The sequence below is a fragment of the Mus musculus genome, chromosome 2 (genome assembly GCF_000001635.26).
Source record: "Mus musculus strain C57BL/6J chromosome 2, GRCm38.p6 C57BL/6J".
In the NCBI taxonomy this organism is placed as follows: Eukaryota; Metazoa; Chordata; class Mammalia; order Rodentia; family Muridae; genus Mus; species Mus musculus.
In genome coordinates this window covers 172,844,180-172,867,567 of record NC_000068.7, presented here as the reverse complement: position 1 = coordinate 172,867,567, position 23,388 = coordinate 172,844,180, and the positions used below count along the sequence as shown (strand labels likewise).

The 23,388-nt window shown below is 52.4% G+C and overlaps 2 long non-coding RNA genes across 5 annotated transcripts, besides 1 other annotated feature; one reads left to right on the top strand and one right to left on the bottom strand.

Annotated features, from left to right (window-relative positions):
- Positions 3,401-5,606: an enhancer, noted in NCBI's record as "VISTA enhancer mm75". NCBI's record gives its function as "enhancer in: heart[8/8]" and the evidence as "EXISTENCE:transgenic organism evidence [ECO:0001131][PMID:17130149]".
- Gm36254 lies at positions 3,975-18,943 on the top strand. Of its 4 annotated transcripts, none has more exons than XR_375354.4 (4): positions 3,975-5,474; positions 12,517-12,957; positions 16,337-16,458; positions 18,200-18,943. It is a non-coding gene; the product is annotated as a predicted gene, 36254 (long non-coding RNA). The 4 variants fall into 4 exon arrangements; XR_867066.2 differs by lacking the exon at positions 3,975-5,474 and adding an exon at positions 10,291-10,789; XR_375353.4 differs by lacking the exon at positions 12,517-12,957.
- 1700055K11Rik lies at positions 4,445-7,236 on the bottom strand. The gene is made up of 2 exons (XR_375352.3): positions 6,924-7,236; positions 4,445-5,749 (listed from the first exon to the last, which is right to left on the bottom strand). It is a non-coding gene; the product is annotated as an RIKEN cDNA 1700055K11 gene (long non-coding RNA).
- Positions 18,944-23,388: the final 4,445 nt, after the last annotated feature.

The following is a 23,388-nucleotide window of genomic DNA, read 5'->3' as shown; positions in this document are numbered from 1 at the left end:
CAGGCCAGCTGTGGAGGTGGGCAGCCCACCGCAGGGCTGGAGAAGGAGTGCCCCCCACCTCCCCGGCAAGCTCAGGGCAGTGCTCATCTGGCTACATCGGTCTTTGAAGTGCGCACGAAGGTCACCTGACGGATGTTTCTAGAATCCCAGGCGATGCTTGGGACAGGCTGCTCTCTCTTCCCCTGTTGACTCAGACCCAGCAACCCAGCCGCTCCTAACACATTCCAGCCCCTGCGATTTCTAAACCTTTCCTGTCACTGTCCCGACAACTCAGCTTTTGTTCTGTTTTCCAGGCTGAAGCCCAGAGCCACAAGCCGGAGGTCCAGATGTGGCCTCTCAGATGTGTGCCTTAGCCTCTCAACCCCACCCCCACCCCCAACCCCAGTGATGTTTACACATCTTAAAAAACACTAATCTGTTGCCAATATGTTTTTGCAAATAAGGAGTTTGGGCTTCTCTTGAGCGGGCCACCTGGTTCCTCCCTGTGTGCTGCTCCTAACTGAACAGAGGTGCCAGGGCCGTTGTCACACACACACACACCCCCGCCATGGCCTCATCCACAAACGGTCGAGGTCAGCTGACATCTTCAAAATGGCAGACGGATGTCTACTTGTGCCCACGACCCAAAAGGAATAGGAAAATGGAAGCCATTCGTGTTGCTTCAGGGCAGGAACGTGGCTTTTCCGTTTGTTTCCAGCTGGCCCATCCCCACAGTAGGCTCTATGGCCACGTGTGGAACCAGACCAGAGGAACTTATAGCCTGTCACCTTTCCCCTCTCTTGGCTGCCAACTCTGTCAACCTCTGTTTGACATTGGGCACCAGCAGGTCCTGGGGCTGCTTAAGAAGCAGGGATTGATGGCTCGACACCCAGGCACCCTTCCCCAGCCCTGTATGCTAGTCTCTGAACCCAGGCTGAGTTTCTGCCCTGTGTGTGAGCTCAGCATGAAGTCTCTCTCCTGCTTCCAGACAGCTTAAGGGTCTGCATCTCCAGACATGACCTTGAACTAGGCTCCCCATGACGTTGCCCTGAACAAGCAGCTTATCCATTGTGGTCCCTCCCTTCCCCTCCCTGAACCTGGTGACCAGTGTGGAAGCCGGGAGGTGTGTCAGTGCCATGGGGTACCTCTGTAGGAGCCTCTCACGGGATCATTGCCGTTTCCTCTGCAAGAGTCTTTCTGGAAGGTAAGTGTCAGAGTCTCCTGGGGCCAACATAGCACTTTCTACTACTTTGAAACCTGGACCCTGCCTGCACAAAGCCTTCTCTTTAGGAACAATGCTCACCATATCCAAGGAAGGACTTGCTGGACAGATGGCAGAACTCTTGAAAGCCTCATGAAATGCTGCTTCATTGTCTATACCAGGAACCAACACAGAGACTGTCAGTCAACAGTAAACCCAACTGTGGGGTGATGCTGAGTGCAGGGTTCCTTCCAAGACGCCAGTTAGGTGTGTGGTACCTGTCCCCCCAAATTCTTTAGAGGATCGATCGCTCATTGCACAGCTCCTTGGAACACTTGGGAAGGACTCAGGGTGGTCTGCTCCTGACTGCTCTACACAGAGGAGACCTGCTCAGGACAGGCTCAGGGCAAGCCCGAGAGTTGCATTGTCCCCAGCTTCCGTAGTGGGAATGGCACAGGTATGAATGGTCTTCCTGGACAGGGCCCAGCTATTCAGACACAACCGTTTGCACACAGCACCATAAAACAATGCTTCTAGTGGGGTTCTGCTCACGATGTCAATGGACAGCACCTCCAGGGAGTGTGTGCTGCCAACCCCGGCCAGCATTTTCAGGCTGGCTGCTCCCGACCCACACTTGGGGTGGTGAGTGTCTGCCCCTGCCAAAGGCATGCGTGATGACCTCTTTAGACATTTCCTATTGGCCTGTGGGCCCCATTCTCCTGGCTCAGACCCTTCAGCACTCTGGCGCTGGCCTCTCTTGGTTCCAGATTTGAGGAAATAAAAATAGAAGAGGAAAACACGCGACTTTCCAAGGCTATTCCACAGCTGCTTGGATGGAGGCACAGTGCACCTGGCCAGGAACACTGCTGCCCCCACCGCACCGACTCTGCTGGTCTCTGTTTCCCGGGCTGCTCTTCATTGCAGGGCAAGGCCAAGACTCTGATCAACTCAGAAAGTAAGGGCTGACTGGAACCCATAAATTATCAGCTCTCCTGGGCCACCTCAAATCTGGTCCCAGGGCACAGGCGCCACCCTCCAAAAGGCCGTGGATGTTGTGTGACATTTTGCTGCGGCTGGCTTGGATTGCTGCCTTTGGACAAGATCCCTATGTTTTTATTTTGCCTGGGGCCCCACAGATCCTGTGCCCAAAGGTTAGAGTGGGGCATCTTTCACATGTCACTCACCAAGGACATTCTTAGAGTCTGTGAGTTAGCTTAGGTGGTGTCTTGGGCATGGCGTGCTGTGAAGAGCAGGGGATGAGGTCCTTTTGCAGGTGACAATACAGAGAAGGATAAGCCATCAAGGAAAACGTCAGACACCAGCAAGCTCTCACCAGAGTGTACCTGGGGTCCCAGAAGATCTTCTCAAGCTATGACTCTCAGAAGTGGGAGGGGGAAGAGTGGGCATGGGTCACGTGAGAAGCAGGGGGTGGGGCAGAGTGTAAGGCGGGCTTATCCTGAGCTGGGCGCAGTCGCTTAAACTTCCTGTGCTCAAAGTCTCCTAAAAAGGAGGGTGGAGGGCTGGAGACATGGGTCTGCAGTTAAGCGCACTGGCTGCCCTTGACGGTTCAGTTCCCAGCACCCACACGACTGCTCACAGTGTTTATCACTCAAGTTCTGTGGGATCTAATGCCCTCCTCTGGCCTTCTCAGGTACTACATGCACTTGGTACACAAACATGCATGAAAAATACCCAACACATAAACTAGTAATTAGCCTACGGAGGAGGAGGGGGGAGGGGGAGGGGGGAGGAGGAGGAGGAGAATTCTGTGTTTGTTCTAGCAGTTTCTGACACCCTTGGAATTCCTTGGTAGGCACAAGAACATCTGTTGTCGTTCACAGCAAACCTTGTCAACCATACCCGAGGTTATGGGGATTTTTGAGGGTTTTGTTTTGTTTTGTTTTGTTGGGGGGGGTTATGGGTTTTGTTTTTTTTGTTTGTTTGTTTTTCTATTTTTTTGGTTTGTTTTCATTGTTGTTAGTTGTTTTTTATTTTGTTTTTATTTGTTTCGGGGTGGGGGGTTGAGACAGGGTTTCTCTGTGTAGGCCTAGAACTCACTTTGTAGACCAGGCTGGACTTGAATTTACAGAGCTCTGCCTGCCTCTGCCTCCCAAGTGCTGGGATTAAAGGTGTGTACCACCATGGTTGGGCTTTTATGGTGTTTCTTAATGTTGACTGAAAGACCCTTGGGGTCAAGAGAGCTGAACTTTCAGCCCCAAGGACTGAAGGAACAGGGCTTGCTGGCCCAGGTGGCCACTGGTGACCAGTGATGTTATCCGAGTTGTGTCACTGAGTGGAAGCTCACACTCAGCACTGCTGACTGGATGGGTTTGAATGACTAGATGTCGTCTGGGAGTCAGCAGATGTGGGTGCTGCACCAACCAGTCGGGTGACCTTGGAGAAAGCCTCCATGCTGGTCTTCCAGGCCATGCAATGTTTGACAACTCAGTGGGAGTTTGTTCTACGACTCTGGTGGTCCCGGGCTGAGTTTCACGGATGTGCACACCATGGGCTCTGAGGGAGCGGAGACCTTCATTCCACACAAGCTGTTTCCTGTACTGTTTTTCTCGTAGGAAGTGACTAGGGAGGCTAAGAAGGACACATTAGCCGCCTGCTTGCCCAAACTCACGTCATTGTTTAATGCCATAGGCAAGCCACGAATAACAGACTAAATACTCTCCGAGGATGATTACGTGAGCGCGGTGGAGGCTGTGGGAGGGTGGTGGAGGATGGCGGGGCATGGAGCCTGGCCGCCATGAGCTCAGAGGTCTGCACCTTCCCACCTGACGTTTGATGGTGAGCGTTCAGCTTAACTAACAGTTAAGGCTGCGTAAAAAAATGGTTTCAGCCACTGAAGGAAGCAGAGAATTACACATGTGAGCCCTGACCCTTCCTAACAGAAGCCAGAGACGGCCAGAGGTCTGTCTGAGCAGGCTTTAACACGTCTCCTCAACACAGAGTTGCGTGGTAGGAGCCTTCTGCCTCCGCCCTGTACGGTTACCCTGGCTGCAGCGTGCGGTTACCCTGGCTGCAGCGTGGGAGTTGTTCACCCAGGAGTGCTGTGAGGGGCGGAGGCTTTCTGAGCACATTCTTTTCCCCGCCCCCGCTGCTTCTTGGGAGGGGCTGTTTTCAGCTTGAGAATTCTTTCCAGTCGTTCGGAGGTGCGTGCTCCCATGCCCCCACCCCCTCCGTGTACAAGTGCTGGTCTTTGTTTGACCTGTTTAGGGTGTCGGTGACAGAAAGAATGACAGGTGGCCCCGGGCCTCCATTCCAACATGTCCTTTGAGTGGTCCCTAAAATAATACCATTAGCGGGTCGCATTAAGGCTGCTTATCTCTGGCGGAGCCTGCTGATAATGCCGAGCGAGCAGGTCCTCCTGGAATGCTGGGGCCCGGATAGAGAAGTGCCTGAGAGCCCCTGATGAACGGGCAGGCCTTGGCATCCGTTGTCCCGATGACGATGACATTCCATCGGGTTTGACACCTGCTCCCGCAGCACTAAGTTGGCAGAGTCAGAGTGGGCGCACCTGGTATGTGACAGACACTTTGAACCATTTTGCAGTCTGCCTGCATGGCTGGGGCTGTGAGGTCGAGGGACATCCAGGGGCTGCCTCATGGTGCAGTCGTGGTCCAGCTGTGCTGGTCAGGGGTGCTTTGCTTCAGCATCGCCATCGCGCCCACCCGCAGCGTCTCCTGGCCGTGGCTGGCGTTCATTCGGTTTTTCCCAGCCGTGATTAGGAAATAAGGAAGGGCGTACGGGAAGAGGAGAGGCACCGCCCAGAAAGCGGCTCTTCTTGCTGGACACTGTGAACATTTGCCAGACTTACCCGTGGGTGTCTCTCCCATGTCAACAAAGCTTATCCTTCGTCTCTGTAACCTATTCCCCTGACGCACTGTATCACAGAGTCCCCACGTCATAGAGCAGGCTAGCTTCAAACATAACAGCCTCCTGCCTCAGCCTCCCAGGCACTGCGATCGACTTCTGAGTGAACACGTATAAGCCTCCAATATTTCCATCCCCTGTTTCGGTTCTGATGCGTGAAAATTATTTTTGAACCTCATAAAAGAGATGGGATGACACAATAAGTTAATATGTACAGTACTCAGAGGTGAGCCTGGTTCAGAGAGAGCGCCATGTGAAGTTGACAGCACCTTCATCAGCACCAAAATCACTTTTACCACCATCATCACCATCACCAACACCCTTTCTGTCATCATCATCACCACCATCTGCATCTCCCTCACCCGGCACTCTCCACACGTGTACCACAATTCAACGGATTTGGGGCAAGGGAGTGAGTACACAGTGGGTTAACCGTACTATCCCAGTGACTAGAGAGAGGCAGGAAAGCCAGGCATCCTTCCAGCTTCTTGGAGCCCTGGAGGAACACAAACAACCCCTCTCTCCTGAGCACATGTGTCCATCACTGCCACCACTGAAGGGGCACAGGCTGAGGAGTGAGTGAGGGGTCGTTGGTCACGCGGCCAGCATGAGGCGGCTGGGTGAGGGCCGGGCTTCTTGCTTGCGGACACTGGGCTGGCAGGGCTCCCTCTGAGTCCGTGTTCACACCTGTGAGACGGGAGGGGGAGGCTGATGTCATAAGCTTGCTGCTGTGGTTTACATAGGAGCACACTGACTGAGCCCAGCAAGCAGGAGCCTGCCTGCCGCTCCGCTGGGGTGGTGGCCATGTGGACGGCTGTGTGGTTCCTATTTCCTGCCTACGCAGACACTGACCGTATGTCTCTTCTCTCCATTGCTCCTCCTCATGAAGATGACTCTGCCTGGCTCTCCTCGAGCCCCTGTTACAGTCCCCCATGCCTTCTGGTTACAGAATCCCCCTTCTTGGGGTACACTGTACTTCCAATGAGAATCTGGGCACAAGTGTGACTCAGCCTCTCTGAATTGTTCCCAGATCCTCCAGAGATCTGGATCTGGGTCCCTCCGACTGTCCTGGACCCTGTAGAATCCCTTTCTGACCCAGACTCTGGCATCTTTGAGCTGGTTTGCTGGCCTTGGCCAACATCAGGCTCACCTGCATCCACCTGGCTGAGCTTCTTACACGTGTATGTACCCAGGGGCCATTCACATGTGGTTATGACTCTAAAGAGCCCTCTGCTCCCCCTACTCCTCCTGACCACACACACACACACACACACACACACACACACACACACCGTCTGCAGACATGTCCTCTGGCCACATAGGCAGCTTCCTGTAAGGTCCTTCTGGCCCACTAAAGTCCACAAGTCAAAGCTTCCCCACTTCTGATGCACCCGTTTCTACTCTTACGATCAGCATCAAGCCCTCTTCACCTCAGCTTCAAACCTGTCCAGTGAGCCCCACTTTGGGAGACCCCAGTGGAGCCTCTTCTCCAGCTTCACTGCCCAGTGCCCTGTGCACATGTGCCCACCAGACCTCTTCCCGGACAGCCCTGGCCCCACTTCACCCCTAATGCCAGCTTGACCCAGCAAGCCTCCAGCTTAGACACCCATGGCCCGGCACCTTTCACACCCAGACTCTGTAAAGAAAAAGATGCTAGGATTGGACGCCTGATTGCAATCCCAGGCCGCGGCAGCTAAGAGCAGGAAGGTCAGGGGTTCAAGGTCACCCTTGCTACTTAGTGAGTTCTGGGGCAGTCTGGGCCACGTGAGACCCTGTCTCAAACCCCATTTCCCAAACAAAGCAAAACAAGTTAACACTCAACCAAACCAATGGAAAAGAAGCCGAAGGGGAATATACAAACCACCAGTATCAACGGCCTTGGGAGGATGGAATAGTGGGTCCATTTATTGCCTGCAGTATTAAGACCATTTCCAGTGAGCACTGATCTGTTTAATGACAAAAAACTCGATTATATATGTGAAAATACATACATTAAATAAAAATGCTCATCAAATAGTAGAAATATATACATCTTAAGCAAGGAGACACTAGCTGCTTCCTGCAGTCTTTGAGTTAGGTTCCGGGAATACTTAGGTCCCGTAGGTCCCGTAAGTCCTCCTCCCTGGTCTAGCCACCAGTCACATGCCTTGGGTCCAGCCTCCAAGCCTCCAAGGCCACTGCCTGCGGAGCTCAGCCCTAACCCTGACCTTCATAGGAACACTGCCAACCCTCTGGTGGCTGTAATGGTTTGAAAGGGAAGTGTTCCCATAGTCTTGGGGATTTGGTACCCTGTGTGAAGCTGTTTAGATGGCGTGGCCTCTCTGGAGGAAGTGTGTTACGGGAGGCGGGCTGTGGGAGAGAAAAGCTTTGACTGCTTCCTGTTGGTGCCTGTTGCCTTGTGCTCACTGTTCAAGGTGTGAAGGCTCAGGCAGGTGCTGCTTCCTGCTGCCATTCTGTCTCCTCCGTGAAGGACGCTCTGGAACCGTAAAGCCAGAATAAAACTCTTGTGGAAGCTGTCTTGGGCTCACAGAAACACGATGAACACGGGCATCCTCTGAGCTCTCAGATCTACCCCAGCCTTAGAGTCAGCGGGGATGCGGGGCTTATGTGCTGAGAGGGAGGATCTGTTGCCTTCCTTTCCACAGAAAACCACCCTGTCCCCGTTAAACTTTCATTTTAGTGACAAATAAGTACTTGAGTCTGTCACAAGATTGAAAATACAGAGTAGCTCTGTGGAGGTTCCCACCACTGGCCCCTACTCTCAAGGGGACACAAGTTTGTTGTTCTGTCTTGACAGGTCACACTGGGAAATGACCAGGCCATGAAGTCTGGGCCCCAAGGCTTCCAAAGAGTCGGTCTGTGTTTGTTCCTTATCTCTGCTGACATGTGTCTCTGATTAGATGACACTGACCACACACACAGTGTGTCTTTATTTTCTACTGTCAATGATCCCCACTCCTCTGCTCTGAATGTCCATGCCTCTCCAAATTCCCAAACTAAATCCGAACCCTAGCCTGACATGTCTGGTTTCTGTTGCTACGGGAAATCACCGACCGGAAGCCACCTGAAGAGCAGAGGATTTATTTGGTGTAAGCTTTCATATCACAGTCCATTAGGAAAGAAAGCCAGGTGTGGTGGTTTGAATGAGAGTGGCTCCCGTTTGCTCATAGATTTGAATGCTTTGTCTGAAGTTGCTGGAACTGCTTGGGAAGAATTAGGAGGCGTGGCCTTGCTGGGGGGGTGGGCTTTGAGGTTTAAATAGCTCATGCCATTTCTAGCTACTACATTCTCCCTCTCCCTCCTCCTCCCCCTCCCTTCTCCTTTCTGTCCCCCACTCCCCACCCTCTCCCTTCCTCCCCCTCCCCTTCTCCTCCTTCCTCTCCCCCTCCCTCCTCCTCCCCCTCCTCATGCCTCCCCTTTCCCCCTTCCTTTTCATTCCCCCTCCCCCACTTTGCCGTATGCCTGTAGTTCAGATGTAACTTCTCAGCTACTGTTCCAGCACCATGCCTGCCTGATGCCATGATGAGTCTAGAGACTCATCTTCTAGAAATGTAAGCCACCCCCAATTATAGGCTCTCTTGTGTAAGTTGCCTTCCTTAGTCTTGATGTCTCTCCACATCAATAGAGCAGTAACTAAGGCACCAAAACGGAAGCTCAAGACCGGAACCCAGAAGTGGGAACTGAATTAGAAACCACTGCGAAGTGCTGCCCACTGGTTTATTTTCCCTGATTTGCTCAGGAACTTTTCTTATGCAGCACAGAACTACCTGCCTGGGGATGGCGCCGCCCACGATGGGCTGAGCCCTCCTGCATCAATGGGTAGCCAAGAAATAGCCACAATCTGACGGAGAGAATTCTTCAGTTGAGGTTCCCTCTTTCTTGGTGGCCCTTGGTTTGTGTCAAGTTGACAGCTAAAGCTAACTGTGATGTGACCATACAAGACAAGGTCTTTGGAATTAGTGTCTTCATGCAAGCAAGAATAGGTGACAGTTTAGTACCCTGGGGCTCACACTTAGTTTGGGCCATGCAAACATATACCTCTTGTAACAGTGAACTTGACAACCCAGCTTCTTCTCATGCATATACTGCACACACACACACACACACACACACACACACACACACACACACGTCTTTCCACAACAGTACACCTAGAAGTCTCAGGGTCCATAAAACTCTCCCCCTGCATCAGACTGCAGGTAATGCCACCTCTGAACAATAGTACAGATCTCTCCACCCCTAGCAACAATCAAGTTTAGACTGTCTCTATTCAACATACTTGAGGTGTGTTGGGAGATGATGAGTAGGGCTGATCTAGCCTGAGCTGGTTCTGAGTACATGCTCAGTAAGGCAGAACTCTGTCCTCTAGTACCTGCTTAGGGCTGATCGCCATTTTACTATCTATGCCTGTGCATAATGGGGCGTGCATATGATTGCAAGCAGATGCATTATGAGAAGGGGGCATGCACAGCAGGAGGAGTGACCATGCGGTCCAACCCATCAATCAAAGTAGAGCATTTCGCAAATGGTGTCCTTAGTAACCATCCCTTCTCTGGTGGTTTGATTGACAGTGACCCCCACAGGCTCACGTGTTTCATATTTGGTCCCCAGTTGGTGGTGCTGTTTGGGTAGGTTGAAGAGGGGTTGCCTTGATGGAGGAAGTATGTTGCAGTAAGTATTAATGAACCGGCACGTTCCTGCACTTGTGCCGACAACTCTCTGCCCCGGTGGCCTGGCTGGCCATGCACTGACAGCAATGGCCGACCTGTTTTTATCTCGTGGAGACTCTGGCTCAGAACTACACGATGTCTCCATCCACCGAGCTCGCTGGGTTCCCACTGGCGGGTCACTACCACATCAGCCCCGTGCTTCAAAACCCCCACAGCCTTTGTGGTGCACCTCAGGCAAACCCACGCTTTGCTGGCGTACCTTTCTCTCTTGAACCCAGACGAGACATCTCTTGAAGGAAAACACAACACAAACTTAGTTCAGAAACAACGGTAACTTAATCGCTGGGCACAACAACTAAAACATTATCTTGTATGCCTTATTAATTCTAAATCCTCTGGTGGCGAATCCCGATGGATCTGCCATGGAAACCAGGAGACACTCATAGCTACATCGTGTCCTCACACTATCCCTGTCAGAAAGGACCTCACTCTCTCCTGCTTCTTCCTCTCTTCCTTGGTCCAACCCAGAAGTCCCGCCTACTCACCCAGTGATTGGCTCCTTTACTCATTAAGGGATTGGTTCACAAGACGTCACCTGAGTACACAACTCACTTCTTTTCCGCAGCCCCTCCCAGAAGAGCAGAATTAACACCAACAAACAGACAGCACCAGGTCCATCCACAACTGAAGTGTGTTACTGGGGTGGGCGGGCTTGGAGGGTTCAAAAGCCACATGCCATTCCCGGTTTGCTCCTCGACTTTCGCTTGTGGGAGTGGGGGGATTTAGAACCCCAAACCCAAACTCCAAGAAAGTAGCCGGTAGATGACCTGTGGTTTTCGAACTCTTGGGGAAAGCTGAGAACGCACCCCGGGTGGATGTAAGAGCCTGCATCCTCCTTAGCACTGGCTGCTGCTGCTTTCTGCCTGGGCTTTGGACTCTGGTTCCCTGGGGCAGGAGGCAAAGGGCTTCACCTTTGTGCCCCGTGACCTACATGGCCTGCTCTTGTAGGAGGCTGGCTGGTCACTGGCTGTAGAGACACTGGGCCTCATCTCTGCAGGTTGGTACTCACTGCGTGTGTTTCCAGAGAGGGATGTGACTGGGGAGTCTCTGCACCCTGGGTCTCCTGCTCCTGGGCCTCCTGCTCCTGGGCCTCCTGCTCCTGGGCCTCCTGCTCCCTGGGCCTCCTGCTCCCTGGGCCTCCTGCTCCCTGGGCCTCCTGCTCCCTGGGCCTCCTCACTCCACTTCATATTCATTGGTCTCAGGGGCTTTTCTTTGCCTACCATTGGTGTTTTTATCTTTCTTTAACAATTCACATAATTCCCTTTGAAGCAAGGCAAAGAAAATGCATGCACGTGACCCCATGTCCTACTCTGCCTAGGACTTGTGGGTTTTCAAACAGGGAGTCTTTCATCCCAGGAAACCCCACTAGGCAAAGCCTCCCTCCCGATGAACCACTGAGGTCACCCATGGTGGGGTGACTGGACCCGCCTTTACCGGGAGCTTCCTGCAGAGCCACCCTGGAGCCACATCTCCAAGGCTTCCTGGGATCACGGTGACTGGGTCACTCATCTCAAGCACTCACAAGTGTCCTGAAAAGTCCCTGTATTTCTGGAAACCCCAAAGATAAACGGTGCACATGACTATCATTACCCAAATTGCCGGGGGCGGCAGAGTGGGCCGGCCTGGTGCGCTCTGCCCGCACACTCTCTGTAATTACAAGACGGCATTTTCAAAGCTTTCAGTCCAAACAAGAGCTGTGTGCAGAGATCAGGATGGATGCAGGCAGTGGAAAGGGGCAACCTGGAGGGAGGCTGGGGGACTCAGTCAGTGGCAGGGCACTGGGTTGTCCCTACCAGTGGACAGTGAGGTCTGTAGGTGGGTTCTGGCAGGCCTTTCCTGGCATCCAAGTGCTCCTTTGGGAGGCACCATTTATCACACTGATGATCATACTGGGGAGTCTCCCATTCCTGAATGGACCTGCCTACAGGAGGTCCTTCACTAGATCGAAAGGCATACGGTTGGAGATGTAGCAGCTAGCAAGGAGGGAGGCCCACATCCAAGATGCTGAGGTAGTGGTATCTCAGACTCATCCGCTTGCTAGGTGTGTTATTTGGCCTCTCAGTGCCTTGGTGTGCTCATCTGCAAAATGGGTATAATTATAGCACCTGCTTCATGAGACTGTGGGGAAGATGGGGAAGGAAGATAGAGGCTTCACTCCTGGTGTGGTCACTGCAGTGCATGTTGGGGCTATGGGAAGAGGTGGCCAGGAACCTACTCTGACCCCATTTTCTCTAATGTGGAGAGTCTTGAAGAGTTGAGCTTCTTGCTGATAGGGGAGGCATTATAACCCAGTCACCATGCCCCAGTGTCCTCTATACTCTCATCATGTGGGGGAGTCTGACAGTTAGGGACAGTCACACAGAAGACTGACAGAGCCCTGGCTCTCAGTAATGTTTGAGAGTATTAAAAGCCACCACCATGTGGGTAGATGAATGAACTGGTTAAAAAAGAATTTTTTTAAGCAAATAAACCAAGTGTGGCGACATGCACCTGTCATCTGTCTCAGCATTTGGCAGGTGGAGTCAGGAGGGTCAGGAGTTCAAAGCCACCCTCAGATACACAGTGAGTTTCAGTCCAGCCTGGGCTACGTGAGACCTTGTCACAAATAAACAGAACAAAAATTCTTGGGGGAGGAAGTGTGGAAGAGCAGTGTGCTCAGTGAGCCCTGACTCTCACGCATCCAGACTCTCCAGCCGATCCAGTACTGCGTATTAACTTCCCCAGGTTTATTCTCAAAAACCGAAGAGGCAGCTGGGCTGAATGAAGAGCACCGCTGAAGGCAGAGCCTGATGCACCATGGGAGCTTGGGGCCTTTTGCTGAGAAGCCATTGAGAATGTTGAGACCTCACTAGGACCTTTAAGCTGCAGCCCGGCATCTGGAAGACAGAGGCAGGAGGATGAGAAGTTCAAGGCATCGTCAGCTGCAGTGCATGTTCAAAGCCATTCAGGGCCACACGAGATCCTAAGTAGAAGAATTTTATGCAGTGCTTGGAGTTCCGTGAGGGTAAAGACTGCACCCACAGGCTGCCCCTGGATCCAACCAATTCTATCTCAAATAGCTGGCATCTGTCACGCAGTGGCAATGTATAGGGTTATGCCAGACTCTGAACAACCCATCCTGATGGTTACCTCTAAGAATGTCTGACTCTTGTCTGCCTGCCCCAGGTAAGACATGGGTATGACATTCATGGTGCTGGTTGTCCAGAGCCAGTCTGAGTGTGGGATGGACTGGTGGCAGCAGCAGCAGAGGGACCGTGCTGTTTGTGCTAGGCAAGTCATCTGTGGGGCTCAGCTGGCTGCAGAAGGTGGCACAGGATTGTGGGATGTGTTGTGGGGAGGGGAGTAAGGAAGTGAGTCAGGGAGGGAACAAATACACCGCAGGCATGTTTGGGGGCAGGCCCTGGCTCTGGGGAGTCCAAGGACAATGCAGAAGGGGAGAACAGAGGCTAGCAGGCCTGCAGCCAGCATCCAGATAGACTACCTGGACCATTGCCCTGTGCTACCAGCTGACCTATTTCCTCTTGCCAACACCTTTGTGTGTGTGTGTGTGTGTGTGTGTGTGTGTGTGTGTGTGTGTGTGTGTGTATGTCTGCCTGTCTTTATCTGTCTCTGTGTGTCTGTGTGTATGTGTCTCTGTGTCTATGTGTCTGTGTGTCTGTGTATGTGTGTATATGTCTCTATGTCTGTGTGTGTCTGTGTGTCTCTGTGTATGTGTGGGTGTATAGATCAAAGCTCCCATCAGGTGTATTCCACCTCTCTCTCTCTCTCTCTCTCTCTCTCTCTCTCTCTCAGATAGTGTCTCATGTAGCCCAGGCTTCTATGTCTATGTAGCTAAGGATGGCCTTGAACTTCTGATCCTCTAGCCTCTACCTCCCGAGTGCTGGGGTGACAGCGATCACTACCGTGCTCGCCGTGTTTAACTTACACAGAGCCGAGGACCAAACCCAGGGGTCCCTGCACACTAGGCAAACGTTGCACCGCTTGAGCTGCATCCCTCCCCCTCTTCCTCCTCCTCTTCCTCCTCCTCATTATCATTTGTTTTATGTGCATGGGTGTGTTCGCCTGTTGTGTGTCTGTGTGCAGGCAGAGCTCACAGAGGCCAGAGGAGGCACTGGATCTCCTGGAACCGGAGTGAGGTCAGTTGAGATCCTCCGTGGTCCAGACCCTCCGTGGTCCAGACCCTCCGTGTGCATGCTGGCACTGAACCCAGACACTCTGGATGAGCACCCAGAGCTCTGCCTCCGAGCTTCCTCTCTGTTCTCCCTCCATCTTGTTCTTTGAGGCGGGTTCTGTCACTGAGCCTGGAGCTCACCAGTTGCGAGACCGAGCAGCCACTGAGTTCCACGAGTTCACCCCTCTCTGCTTCTCCAGCACAGGGGTCTCAGGCGACTGCTTCATGCCAGGCTCTCTATGTAGGTTGTGGGAATCAGAGCTCCTACCTACATGCTTGTATTGTAGAAACTTTACGACTAAGCCATCTGCCCAGGCCCCTATCAATCCCATTTTATCGATGGGCAAACTGCGGCCCAGGGTCATAATTGTTTAGTGACTTAGTGGGGCTGCAGCTTGAGCCCAGGCCCTGGTCCAGGGCGTGCTGGAATCTACACAGTGATACTTCATACTGTCTGGCTCACAAGACAGAACCTGGCCCAGCCTCTAAACTTGAAGGCACAGCAGCCTGAGGTGTCCACATTCTCAGCCTCATGCTGGACCACTGTCTCTGAGCACAGTTTGCCTTGGCTGTGCAGGGTACCAGGCTCGGTCTTTGTGCTGTGGTACTCCTCGGCCTGCCCAATCCATCCGCTTTGATGTGGGTGGGGCTCCCTGGTTTGCATCTGGCCTGCACATGAAGAGGCGTGCCTCCAGGCCTGTCCCTCCCATGTCCCACAGCTGATCGTGACCCTGACACCTTCCAGATCTGACCTCCTGTGGAGAGGTCTGCTTGAAGCCAGGGAGGTAGGGTGGGGGACACAGTTCTTGGGGACAAAGGACACTAGCTTCAGAGCTCCCCTTAGGCAGCAGGCAGGGTTGGATCTTGTCATAGCTACAGGGAAAGGCTGCCGGTTGGTTGAGTTGGCTTTGAGCCCCTGGGACCCCCTCAATACAGCATATAGAGACATGTTTTCCACTTTGGAGCTGGTCCTTGCCAAGGCTGGCGGCCAGGCTGGGGAGTTGTTAGGTGGGGACAAGAGCCATGGCAACCATGGACAGGTCACTGTCTATGCCCATGGCACAGGCCGCCTTCCTGTGACAGCAGTCAGCATGCCTGCCTTCTGAGGGTTAAGGAAATGAGTTTGAATCCTGGCTCCCCCTCTGGTATGGGCGACTTCTAGTGCCAGAGGGTCCCTGAGCCTTCCAAAGTGTATCTATCTGACTATCCCTGGGATTGTACGACCTTCAGGATTGCTCAAAGAACAAATGCATACAGTACAAGCCCAGCTTCTAAATGCCAACCCCTGAGCAGCTGTGCCCAGCTTAGGAGCTGACAGTATTGCCTCAGGCTTCGAGCTGCAAACTATGGAGGGAACCGAGGTTCTTCTGGGTGGCTGAGTGGCTTGACCCCTGCCTAGGAGTTGCTATTACACCCGGGGGTGTCTGCAGAGTCCAGTACAGGAGGGAGGTAAGCCAGTGGGAAGCCAGCCCTGTGCCGCTCAGCTGCACACTGGGTGCAAGAGCTTGGGCTAGCCTTGTGACTGGCAACCCTCTGTCGCATCTGGGGAAGCAGCGCAGAGTCCTTGCTGTGTGAACTCCCCCACATCATGGTTTATGTGACACTCAGGGATGGAAAGGAAATGAAAGGCAGAGGAAGGGAGCGTAGTGAGGGAGCCCGACGCAAGGAGGTGGGAGGGGTGGGGTGGGGGTGGCAAGAGCAGGCGCGTTCTTCCTCTATGAACAGCGACTCAGGACGTATAAAAATGCAACATGAGCTTGCTTCCCCCTTTTAATAACAAAAGTCTTTTGAGTGAGTCCCAAGGAAAGTATATAATCTTCTAACATGGGCCGCACACTGCTCTCTGAACTCTGAACAGCAGCCCAGGCTTGTGAGCCAGAGGACCGGGGTCAAACCTAGTCTCTGGGGTAGAGGTTGTGCAGCCTCCGGGAGGTACGACCTATCTGGGCCTCAGTTTCCTCTTCTGCACCGAGCTGATTGGGCAGTGCTGAGAACATGTGCTAGAGTCCCCGGGATAGTAGCTGGCTAACCCAGGGCTCTATACATTTGTGTGTAGGGCAGTATCTGCTCTTGGTTCTCAGACACCTTCCCTCTTTCCTTTGAGGTGTTTATTACTGGTCTGGAACTAGCTGGGGATCCATCTGCCTCCACAAAACATTACATTTGACCGGACGTGACAACGCACACCCACAATCCCAAGAGTCTGGTGATAGAGGCAGAGATATGAATATCCAAGGGCATCCTCAGCTACTGAGCCACTGAGCCGCCTTCCTGGCCCTCAGTCTGAGAGTCATTTGAGGAGGAAGAGAGATGTATGGTGGTGGCCAAAGGCTGGGGCTTCCTAGATTGGGACCAATCTCTTCTTTGCTGCAGGGCCACACTGTGCATCGTGGGGACTCAGCAAGACCTCTGGCTTCCACCTAACACATGCCTTCTCCCAACCTGAGAGTCCTCTGCTGTGGAGGGGATTCGAGGACCAGCGGACATCGTAAAAGGTAAGGCTTTTCTCAGAAAAATCTTGAGAAAAGCAGAATCGGGCTGAGTCTGAGAAAACACCACAGCAGAGTAGCAGGTGAGGTCTCAGCTTGGCAGGAGTTGAGAAGATGTCAGAACCAAGAATTCATAATCCATGGCTGGCAAAACTGCTCAGCAGGTAAAGGTGCCCGCTGTGAAGCCCGAGGACCTGAGTTCAATTTTGGAGACCCTCATGGTGGAAGGAGATGACACCTCTCCAAAGCGGTCCTTTGATCTCCACATGCAGGCATGTGCATGCACGCTCCCACAATAAACAACTAAATGCAACTTAAATATGTACAATCCAGCATTTCTGCCCCCACTATGCCTCTGCCCGTGTGGGATTAAGCCAGACTTTGTCACCTCCTCTGGAGACAGGTCTAACACACATCCACTGGGTTCTCTCCCGCGCTTGTGACCATCCCTGGGGAGTGCCCCCGTCGCCAGTCACTTCATGATTTTCATCTCTGCCTATAAAATGATCACATCTTGTGTTTAGCATCTTCTTGAAATTAACACCACCACCTTCCCCTTCCTGTCATGTTCACCCTTGACTTCAGCCATTGCTTCTAAGCCACAAGCTTCTTGTGTGTCCCTAAAATGTTCAAACACAAATACATAAGGCAAAAACAAAACAAAACACAAAACAAAACAAGGTTGCTGGTGCCCTAGTGTGCATACAGCCATGTTTGTCCTGCTGAAAGGGAGGAAGGGTTTGCTTGGCCCACAGTTGGAGGGGTCCATCTTGGTCATCATGGCAGGGAAGGTGCAGCAGCAGGAGCGTAAGGTGGCTGGTCACACTGCGTCCACAGTCAGAAAGCAGAGAGATGAAGGCTGGTGGCTGTCTCAGTTTCTCCTTTTTATTCATTTTGGGACCCCAGCTTGTTCCCACCCCAGGAGAATTCCCCTCCTCAGTTAAGCCTCTCTGGAAATTGCCTCACAGACACACCTTTTGGTGACCCTAAGTCCAATTAAAATGACAACGAGGATGGGTCATTGCATCGACATTGGGAAGTGGCTTTGCTTTCCTAGTACGAGGTGCCTGGGGACCAGCGTGCACCCCATAGAGAGACCCTACATGGAAACACAGGCATGTAGGTCATGTGGTCCACACCTGCAATCCCAGCACTGGGGAGGCTGAGGCAGGGGAATTGAACTGTAAATTGAAGGCCGGTCTGGCATAGGGAGGGAGTTACAGGTCAGCCTGGGATTCACCTCCCAAATACTAGAGTCACGATCTGGGCCAGTGAACACCCTTCTAACAGAGGTATCATGCCCGGAGCAGCAGCCTTACATAGCATGGTCTCTGCCCTGTAACCAACCTCACACCCACTGTCCTCCCTCCTATGCCTCCCGTGAGTAGAATACTCCAAGCCTCTGACTGTCTCAGAGACTTTGCTGTTGCCTCTGCCTAGACCTTAGAGGTTTGCTTAGCTCACCCTGTTCTCAGTTTACTTGGGGATTCCGACCCTTGTCTTCCGAGAGGCCTTTCTCAGCCACTGATTTAAGATGACTCCCTTTCTAAGATGGTCCTTCTGGGTATATTCTGACTTTTCTGTCGTCTGCATACTGGTCATGCCTGTCTGGTATTTACAAGATATGCTGAGACCCGAACTCTGATCACCACACTTCTGCAACAAGTGTATTGAAGGGTGAGCCACTTCAACGAGCCACAGGTCATGACTTGGAGTTTTCTTACTTGTTATTCTGTGTCCCTGACAGGCGAAAGGTTTTGTCCAAAATGTAAAATCCTCATGTAAAGACATTGGTCCTTTGCTGTCTCCTCGGGAGCCCAGAGACCAGTCAGGCTCTGCGAGTATTTTGAGAAGAAATGAATGAATAAATGAAGCTCAATCTTCAGGCATAGACACTCCCATCTCTCCCCAAAGCATTCCACCTCCATCCTGGGACCCCCTTTGCAGCCAGTCCCTGGGCGTCTCCCCTCCCATATTTTCATCCCCCCACACCCTCTGTCTGGCTCAGATTACTGTTTGCTGCCAGCCAGCCACCCGCAGACAGCAAACGTGGACCAGCTGTGCCGCAGGAAGCCACCCGCACCTCAACAGGATGGCTCAGGATGTCTTCAGTTAGCCTAAATCGTCTCTGAAAGTTCGCGTTTTCCCTTTGTGTAAAATGCCTATCATTAATTCGGACTTGGAGATCAAAGAGTTAACAACGCGTTGATCCTCTCTTACTTCCAAGTGATATATAAGAATTCCAGAGACTCTCTGACAAATGCTCCTGGGTCAGTGAGCAGAGGCCCAGTGGGGACCTTGGAAGGAAGCCGACCTGCCCAAGGCTTCCGGTTGCCGGTTGCGGGTACCTCATTCCTATACTTCTCCCCGAACACTGCCTTTTTTCTCTTGCTTTCTCCTCTTTCAACCAAAGGAAACAAGCGTCTCTAATTCATCACTTTGTGCGGCATCAGAAGTAGGCTGGGAAATAAAAAGGCTTCATTGAGCAGCACTGGTTTGCCCATCCCTGCGTGGCTGTTTTGTGAATGGACTTTTCATCCTTTCAGGTCTTGCTGCCTTCCCGACAGCGTTCTGTGGCTTTTCAGCACTCTGTACCCAAAATGCAGGAGTTCTAAGACGACACCACATCCTCAGATGCTCCAGGTCCAAATGAAGATAAGTGAGGCAGGAGCCCAAGCCTAGTGCCAGAATCCGGGAGATGGTGGGGGACTGTGGAAATTGCAGAACCCCACCCAGCCAGCAGGGGGAGCCACTGTTCAAACTGTGGCCACACGGGATCACATGTGTATATCTAGTTGTTCTCAACTCTTGGATCCCAATTCTTTTGGAGTTCGACACTTTCAGAGGGGTCACCTAAGACCATTGGAAAACACAGATATTTACATCATGATTCAAAATTTACATTATGTAGCAAAATTACAGTTATGAAGTAGCAACAAAAATAATTTTACAGTTGGGGGTCACCACAACTTGAGGAACTGTATTACAGGGTGGCAGCATTAGGGTAGTTGAGAGCCACTAAGCTAGACAGAGAAAGCCTGGCTTCTCTGGCACATATTTAGCTTCTAGGACAAACCAATGGGTGACAGATCCAGAAATGTCCCAGAAGAACTAACTGCAGCCCAATCTCTGAAAAGGATATTATATTGACATTTGGGACTAGGTTGATAGTTAAAATATCATTGTAGTGTGAAAACCCACAGTGATGGTTAGCATTCATTTTCAATATGACAGATCATGGAAACACTCCAGAGACAGGCCCCTGGACATGCTTGTGGGTGGGTGATCTTGATTTGATCTTCCAACTTTTGAATTGAGGTAGGGAGAGTCGCCCACTGTGGGTGGCACCATTCCTTGGCTTGGATCCTGGACTGTCTGAGTGGAGAAGGGAGCTGGGCAACAGCCTGTGCCATCGATCGATCCATATTTCCTGATCAAGGATGCAAGCAAGAGACCAGCTGCTTCAGGCTGACTGCCCCCCACCCCCGCCCCTCACCACAACGAACTCAACTCTGACCTGTGAGCTAAAATAAACCCCCTTTTCCACCAGTTGCTTTTGTAGCACAGTGTTGGGAGAGTAACTAAGACACCTCCTCAATCCCACCAAGGAGGCAAGTCGAACATAAAGGGAAGCTGCTTCTACTGCAGGGGGATTCCGGGAACTCCGACGGCCCTGACAGAGGGGCTCCCATCCTTCTCAGGCTCATCTTCATGGGTGAGGTGAGAAACTGGGCTTGGCCTCCTCCTTCACACCAGGTAAGCCACCTGTCTTAGTTAGGGTGTTACTGCTGTGAGCAGACACCATGACCAAAGCAACTTTTATAAGGACAGCATTTAATTGGGGCTGGCTTACAGGTTCAGAGGTTACAGGTTCAAGTCCACTATCATCAAGGTGGGAGCGTGGCAAGCATCTAGACAGGTACAGTGCAGTCAGAGCTGAGAGTTCTACGTCTTTATCTGAAGGCTGCTAGTGGAACAGTGGCTTCCAGGCAGTTAGGGTGAGGGTCTTAAGCCCACACCCCACACAATGACACACATACTCTAACAAGGCCACACCTACTCCAACAAGGCCATACCTCCTATAGTGTGGCCACTCCCTGGACCAAGCATATATAAACCATCACACCACCCACCATGGAGCTACACTTCCAGTCCTCTTTCCTCTAAGTTGTCACGGAGACCTTGAACTTGTAATCCCCCGGCCTCAGCTTTCTGAGTGATGGGGATGGCTGAGCCACCATTTACAGCGGACGTGAATACAGCTTTTAGTATTGGTCTCCCTCTGCCCCTCCACAGCAAAGGCCTCTATCACCTTGAAGAGTCTCTCCTCACGGCTCTTCCTTCTTCTGAGGCGGAGGACGGAACTCCCCTTGACCCTGTCTGATGCTCACGAGGGAATGGTATCAAAATCAGCTGGGATGTCGGTGTGGGGATTGGCGTCCCCTTTAGGCATTGGCCTCAGGGGAATCCTGGCTGGCAGGATTAGGGGGCTGTCCCGTCTTGTGATTTATAGAACTGTTATCAATCGCAGACTGGGGAGAGGAGCAATGGACTTGAGGAGAAAGAACGGCTTGGAGAGACTCTGCAAGCCGGGGCCTGGTGTGGGACAGAAAACCAACCGGGCTGTAACAGGAACCCTCCTAGCCAATTGGAGTAGATAGTTTTAATGTTTCCCGAATCTTGCAAAATGTGTATCCAATTAGCCACTACTGAAGGGCCTTATTTATAAAATAATACTTCTGTGGTCAGGTTGCACTTTTCCATTTATTTCTGGTGCATGGGGCTCAAGTTGCAGATTGGGCCTGTGATTAATCGAGGCAAACACGGGGTTTCTGTTGGCATCCGCGCAGGGTGGAGTCGGGCCAGGGCTGGAATCCGGAGGCTCCTCTGTTCTTTGGGGGCCTCTCTGGAGGAACACAGGGCGAGAGAGGGTGGGGAGGGGGCAGCGGCTGGAAAAAAGATCACTGTCGGTGGACAGAGGGCACTGGCAGAAGTGCCACGTGACTCGGGCAGGCCCCACGCAGCAGCGGCTAACTGGAGGGCAAAGTCGGGAGAGCTGTACGCTGTGTGAGGAATCCGGCAGGCCCACTCGTGGGTCTGAGTTACCACCGGCTGCGTGGCTCCTTCCCAGGCCTGAGCAGAGTATGGCGGGATCTAGAGAGTGAAGGAAACCGGGAAGAAAGTCGAGGCAGCACGATGAAGGGGAGGAAGACTGGAGCCAGCCTGTTTTGTGTCCTACCTAGGAAACTGGACAAGACACAGGCGAAGGGGTGTGGTTGTCCCAGTAAAACTTTACTCACAGAGAGTCTCGGTGGCCAGATCTTGCCCCTTTATTTGCAGCTCTGCTTGTAGGGCAGCAGGAGACAGAGCTGAAGCAGGCCGCGTGGGGGTGGGGTGAAATGGTTTGCCTTCACAGTGGGCAGGGCTTTGATCGGCTGTACCAGGAGTGAAACTCTCACAGAAGTGAATGTTTAGTTAAAGCCCTATTACGGGGGTGGGCTGTCCCTTTCACCGAGTGTTCCTTCTCATCTGTGGGGTCCCACAGCGTCTCAGGCATGAGTGATATCTAGCCTGGGCTACCTACCCTGGCACTTAGGAGGTCACCCTTTACCCTACCCCCCACTCCCGTGGTTTGTGCCTCTTCCTTAGTTCACCCAGCCACAGCTGGCTGACAGTTCCAGGGCCCAGGGAAAGTTCTCGAGGTTCCATGGGGCTTTGAGTGGCCGCACCCCTGTGATCACCCTGCCCCTGTAAGCACCCCACTTCTGTGAGTACCCCACCTCTGTGAGCACAGCACTTCTGTGAGCACTCCACCTCCGGGAGCACCTCACCCCCGTGAGCACCTCAGACAGAGTTCTTTCTACACCTGCTCCTTTGTGTATCCACTGGAATGGGAGAATTCCCCTGGACTCTGTCACTGGTGGGTGTTGCTGGTGGTGAAGATCGGGAAGGCCTCAGAGTGGGAGGATGGAGACCTGTAGCCAGTGTTTCTTGGATCATGATCGTGTCCCAGACAGAGGCAGTCAACGTAAGGGACTGGGAGGAAATGGCACAGGAAGGAGACGTGCATAGTGGCTTCTTAGAGAGTCACCCTGCCCAGGATCTTGGATAGTGTCTGATGGACACTAATGGAGGGGAGGTGTGTGTGTGTGTGTTTATCTGTTTATGTCTGTGTGTGTGAGGAGTGTGAGTATGTGAATGTGTGTGCCTGAGTGTGTGTGTTATCTCTGTGTGTGCCTACCTGTGTGTGTGTATAAATGTGTGTATGAGTGTATATGAGGAGTGTGTGTGTACCTGTGTGTGTGTATGTGAATGTGCTATGTATGTGAGTGTGTGTGTGTGTGTGTGTGTGTGTGTGTGTGTGTGTGTGTGCACAATTCCAGGAATGGATTGAGATTTTCCCAGGATAGGACTTACTCTGCACTACAGACCCCCTTTTGTCTTTGCATTTGCTTTCATATGCGCCGTGGTATGGGATGTTTGGTGGGAGCTGTCAACTTGAGAGACTAACAATATGCAGATGTAATTGCAAGCACAGGACAGTGAGCGTCCCCTCTGTCAACCATGTTGGTTCCAGCTGGTTCTAGATGGTGTTGGGTGGTCTTGTTTCAGTCTGAGCTGTGACATGACACTGGCTCCATGGCCGCAGGAGCCTCTAGCTACCACACAGTCTGTCCCTTTGCCCTCCATGTCTGCCTAGTCCACCTCGGCTGTTCATGTCCGCCTAGTCCACCTCGGCTGTCCATGTCCGCCTAGTCCACCTCGGCTGTCCATGTCTGCCTAGTCCACCTCGGCTGTCCATGTCCGCCTAGTCCACCTCGGCTGTTCTGCAGCCTTCCACAGATTCTGTCTCCCTTCTCGCTTGAACTCTCGAGTCCTGGGGACAGGGGAGGGTGCAAACCCCTTGTGTGACCATCATGTATCAGTCAGCTGTGG